The sequence below is a fragment of the Schistocerca nitens genome, chromosome 2, assembly GCF_023898315.1.
Source record: "Schistocerca nitens isolate TAMUIC-IGC-003100 chromosome 2, iqSchNite1.1, whole genome shotgun sequence".
Lineage (NCBI taxonomy): Eukaryota > Metazoa > Arthropoda > Insecta > Orthoptera > Acrididae > Schistocerca > Schistocerca nitens.
In genome coordinates this window covers 90388143-90394142 of record NC_064615.1, presented here as the reverse complement: position 1 = coordinate 90394142, position 6000 = coordinate 90388143, and positions in this window count along the sequence as shown.

Sequence of the window (6000 nt, the reverse complement as noted above, 5' to 3'; positions counted from 1 at the left end):
TCTGCAGCGGAGAGGCACTTGGTGCAGGGAGTGGCAACTGACCCTTAACATAGACAAATGTAATGTATTGCGAATACATAGAAAGAAGGGTCCTGTATTGTACGATTATATGATAGCGGAACAAACACTGGTAGCAGTTACTTCTGTAAAATATCTGGGAGTATGCGTGCGGAACGATTTGAAGTGGAACGATCATATAAAATTAATTGTTGGTAAGGCGGGTACCAGGTTGAGATTCATTGGGAGAGTCCTTAGAAAATGTAGTCCAGCAACAAAGGAGGTGGCTTACAAAACACTCGTTCGACCTATACTTGAGTATTGCTCATCAGTGTGGGATCCGTACCTGATCGGGTTGACGGAAGAGATAGAGAAGATCCAAAGAAGAGCGGCGCGTTTCGTCACAGGGTTATTTGGTAACCGTGATAGCGTTACGGAGATGTTTAGCAAAGTCAAGTGGCAGACTCTGCAAGAGAGGCGCTCTGCATCGCGGTGTAGCTTGCTGTCGAGATTTCGAGAGGGTGCGTTTCTGGATGAGGTATCGAATATTTTGCTTCCCCCTACTTATACCTCCTGAGGAGATCACGAATGTAGAGAGATTCGAGCGCGCACGGAGGCTTTCCGACAGTCGTTCTTCCCGCGAACCATACGCGACTAGAACAGAAAAGGGAGGTAATGAGAGTGGCACGTAAAGTGCCCTCCGCCACACACCGTTGGGTGGCTTGCGGAGTATAAATGTAGATGTAGATCTCCGAACGAGAACAGTAACCACGATACGCTATCAGAGGCAGCTCAGGGCACCATGGCTGCAACCCGCAGCACTCGCGTCGTCGGCAGGCGGCAGCAACACCGCCCTTGCAGGCGCAGCTGGCGCAGATCCATTTGCTTCCTCCCTTTCACGCGGAGGCAAACATTCCACGACAGATTCTCCCACCAGCACTGTACTTAAGGTACGACATGTCCAGTAGTTGAAGTCTGCTCACCGGCCTAGAGAACGCCATCTACGGCGCCTACGGCGAACCAGCAGCCATCCACACTGTAACTTGGTCTCATGTAGCTCTGCCATCAGGACTTCGGTGTTCAACAGCTTCTTACTGTGTTGCGTTATTGTACAATTGCTCTTAATTGTGGTCTTTCGTGAAATGCACTTTGATCTGTTTAGAGTCGGTGATCTTGAGAGGTACGACAGTTGCAAACCTTATCACAGTACCTATGTGCTCGAACAGAGACCGTTTTCTTCACAAACCAAATTTGTTTTGACTTCCTTATGTTGACCCAAATAGCTGTTTAGTACAGAAATATGAAGTGTGCTTTCATGTTTTTATTAATAAGTGTTTTGTTCCTTGTCTGTCTGAGACTGAGATTTTACATACGATGGTCATTCAATACATAATGAGACGTAGCTGGCTCTTTTTATGCTTTGCATTAAACCTTGGTTGCTATTCTGTGATTAGTCTCCTGCAGTTATCGCGATTATTCTGTTACCTTCCCTCTCCGCGACTCGCAGCAGCGGCGTGTATCGATATTTGTACAATTGTACTATCTTTGGCCTCGTTCATATAGTTGCCGGCTGTGCCGAGTCCGGGCAGTTGGTCAGTTGGCGTGAAGCAGAGAGGAAGTTTCCGTGGCGCGTGTCTGGCCGGGTCTGATGGTGGCGTCCAGGCGCGTTCGGAGTGTGAGGGGCTGTTCCCATTGCTACGAGGTCTGTGGCTCACCGATCCCGGACACGAAATTTGAGTCTATACTCTATCTACCAGCCAGCCCCAATTGTTCAGATTGTGTCTCTTGAATTTCGTTGTGGGCTCTTGAGACATTCCCGCAAGCAACAATTTGTGTTTTCAAGTTGGCGAAATTCTAGCCGCCCTCATGTGAAGTTTAACTTAACTTGATTATTTCTGAATGGAAGTGCACCAGCGGAACATTCTACCTTGTGGCCATTAATGTTTCGGTTACCTGCCCTGGGCGTTGACGTAAATTCAGGCAGGGTATTTTCCTCATCGTGTTGTGGCTGTCCACCATGGCGTGTAGTTTGACAGCCAAATCCGTTGTGGGTGCCGATACCCTCTGTGTTGTTCCATTGGACTCCGTGTGCTGATCGGGTGGAGCGGATGTTACCCTGTCGCTTGGTCCGTTGACTATCTCTCGGTTGGGTTGCCGTCAGATTGAGAATTGTTGGGTCGACTACCTGTTTAAACTAAGCGAGCGTTAGTGTTTGAATTCCAGGCCGACCCTTGGAAACTTTTGAGCGCCGTTTGATGTGCTGCCTTTTCTTATTGGTCCTTGTTGTTTGTTTATGTATGGCTTCTAGCCGATTTTAAATTAATGTGCTGCATTTTCTTATTTGTTTGTTTATGTATGGCTTCTAGCCGATTTTAAATTAAAATTTTTTTGTCCTTAGGGCGTGAGATTGTTTGGGATTTCAGCCTAATTTAGAGAAATGTTTTACGATAAAGCCTTCTGCCTTTTAAATTCAAATTCATGTTTTTGAGTCTTAAGTTATTGGCTTTCAGCCGATTTTAAATTAAAGTTTGTTTGCCCTTGAGGCGTGAGATTCAATGACGCATTTACCCAGGAATTAAGTTCTAAAACTGGCTTGCTCTGTTTTTAATGTTTTCTTTGCTCTTGTAATGTTTGTTAAATGAATAAAGCAGCATGTTCGAGTGCAACTGAGAGCCACCCATTTTTGCCCCTTTCCACAAATTAAACTATCTTTCCTGTCCAGCGGGTATAGCAGGGGATCTCACATAATGCAACACATTTTTTTTCCCTGAAAGCAAGTTTTTTTTAGTAAGGATTACAACATACCATGTTATTCCCCACTCTTCTGAATACAAAGATCTGTTTTTCAACATAACGTACGTTCAATGTGAAGGCCTTACGCCACCTTACTGGGAGGGCCTCTGCGCCTGCATGGTGCCATTCTACAGCTCCTTGTCGGAGCCAACGTCGTGCTGCCTCAATTAACTCCCCATCATCCACGTACTGTTCCCCGCGGAGAGCAGCCTTCATTGGGCCAAACAGATGGAATTTGGAAGGTGCAAAATCCGGGCTGTAGTGTGGGTGAGGAAGAAGAGTCCAGTGAAGTTTTGTGCGTTCCTCTAGGGTGCACGCCGTGGCAACGAGGTGATATTTTGCTGGGTACCTGGCCACGTTGGGATACAGGGTACCGACATGGCTGATAAAGCTGCCAAGGAAGCACGTTGGGATGGTGCTGTCCATCAGTGTCCCATCCCGTTGCACGCCATTATCTCATTTTCTGACAGATGCATCATGAGTCAGTGGGAGACTGAAGGTTGCACGTGTCGGACAACAAACTGCGGTAGCTCAAACCGACCACAAAAGCTTGGCGGACTTCGTGTCAGCCTCGCCGCCGCTGGAAGGAGGTTTTGCTTACCAGACTGCGCATCGGGCACAGCCCTTTCGCACATGGCTTCCTCCTCCGGGGGGAGGATCCACCTTTCTGTGAAGTTTGTGGCGTGCCGCTTTCAGTTCAGCATATTGTGGCTACGTGTGTCCTGTGTACTGATAGTAGGGCAACCGTCGGTCTCGCTGGAGATCTGCCCACTGTCCTCGCAGATACCGATAACAGTGTTAACAGAGAGGTGAAATTTTGTGAACTGTCAGGCCTCATCCCTGAACTGGTGGGGAAGGGCGGCAGACTTAAGTACGTTAGAAACTGCTCTGCATGTGGGGACAGCCTTCGTCGCCACCCATGAGATTTCACGTTGACTTTTCGTCAGGTCGCTGATGAGCATGATGTCGAGCACCCCCTCAACCCACCTCATCATCATCTAGGGTGCACAGACTTGGGTGAGGCCTTGCATTGCCATGGAGAAGAAATTCGCTTGCATTTTTGTGGCGATGAACACGCTGGAGTCGTTTCTTCATTTCCTGAGGGTTGCGCAGACACTTCAGAGTTGATCGTTATACCATGAGGGAGACCATCGAACTCAGTAATCCCATAACAGTCCCTGACGGCCGGTGCAGCCGCGCGAGGTAGCCGCGCTGTCTGGGGCTCCTTGCCTCGGTTCGAGCGGCTCCTCTCGTCTGAGGCCGAGGCCTCCTTCGGGCACGTGTGTCTGTGGTGTCCTTAGCGTAAGTTTGTTTAAGTTACATTAAGTAGTGCCTAAGTAAGCCTGGGGACCGATGACCTCAACAGTCTGGTCCGACAGTAACTTAACTCCACAATGGCCGGTACCATGACTTTAATGGCTGAGGGTGCGGCTATGAAATTTTTCGTCGAAGGAGAGGTTGTGTGGCACTACTCCACGGACTGCCGTTTTGATTTATGTTCGAAGTGATGAACTCATGTTTCATCGCCTTTGACGATGTTCGACAAAAAAATTGACACTATCAGGCTCGTAAAGCGCAAGCAATTATGCACCGATCGTCCTGTCTACTGTTAGGCTGCGAGGGACGAGGAACCGAGCGCGCCAACACCTTTGAGTACCGACTAGTGGGTCACTAGTGTATCAGTACTGCCAACAGAGATGTCCAGTTGTGCAGCGAGGTGTTTGATTTGATCCGTCCATCACCTCGAATGAGGGTGTCCGCACATTCCAACATTGCAAGAGTTACAGCTGTGTCTGACCGACCGTCACAAGTGAGATCGTACAGGCTTGCGCGACCTTGGTGTAATGAGTTACTGTGTTTTTGTTCGCTACCAAGTCTCCGTAGAGTAGACATTCTGATGCGCCTGTGGATGTCTGCGGTGCAATTGTTTCCCGCCAAAAGAAACTCAGTGACAGCTCTCTCCTTGGAAGACACCTTCGTTACAGACGCTATTTTTAAGGCTACGTATAGCGCCGCCTTCTATTGGAACTTCATGAAACTATAGGGGCTAAAGCGGGAATATTTCACGATGTCCCACAACAAATTCCGTATGTTTGAACAGAAGCTAGCTGGGAAAAAAAATGTGTTGCACTACTTATTCAACGCCTCTTGCACTTAGCACAGGATGGGCGCTTCACGTACAGCCATCTGTCTTGAAATTTCAAAACTATTTTGCTGCTATTCCCCTTGCAGCTGAAACTGCCAAATGGCACTGTGTTCTAAGAACTTTCAGTATCGTTGTATCTCCAATTCGAAATTTATTTCCTCATGTTACTAGCTAATTTCAAGAACTACCAAAAATGTGAATGTAGAATTTGTTCGTGTGAACCTGAACGTTCCTGTCCGAGAGCAAAATAAATGGTTCAAATGGCTCTGAGCACTATGGGACTGCTGTGGTTATCAGTCCCCTAGAACTTAGAACTACCTAAACCTAACTAACCTAAGGACATCACACACATCCATGCCCGAGGCAGGATTCGAACCTGCGACCGTAGCAGTCGCATTGTTCCGGACTGCGCGCCTAGAACCGCGAGACCACCGCGGCCGGCGAGCAAATTAATATATTTGTCTTGCACTGTAGGTAGTCGGTAAGTTTCTACTATAGTATTTTAAAAAGCTGTATGGTTCGTGATAACAATAAGTTATTCAATGATTTTGAGCTTTAGCCTGCAAGAAATTCCGCTTTTTTTATTCTCCTCCTCTCCCTTCCACGAACCTAATATCAGTTTGAGTGATAGATAATTGCACTGTTGGAAAGAGATAGCTCACTAGAGATCGTGCAGTCACTGGAGTTTTCGCGCACATCAGTGTCAATGGTGTACTGTGAGTAACTCGACTGTGAGAAAACAGTCAAGTCGAACAAGATGCAGATAACAGAGGTCAGCGTTGACTATTACAGGATGTGAAAGCATTACGAAGAACTCGCCATCTCAATTCTCAACACCGCAATCTGGATATAAGCCATTGCCCGACAAATGCGAATTTCATCGCCGCACGCCGTAAGGTACAGTGATTACCTATGGAACAGGAATACCAACACTGGACGTCATAATACTGAAAAAATGACGCTTTGACTGATGAGTCACATCACATCTTTATACACGCCATTCGAGAGACGTACTGAGCACTAAAAGGGGAGAAATCTTTAGTTTGCGAACAGGACTTCCTTCA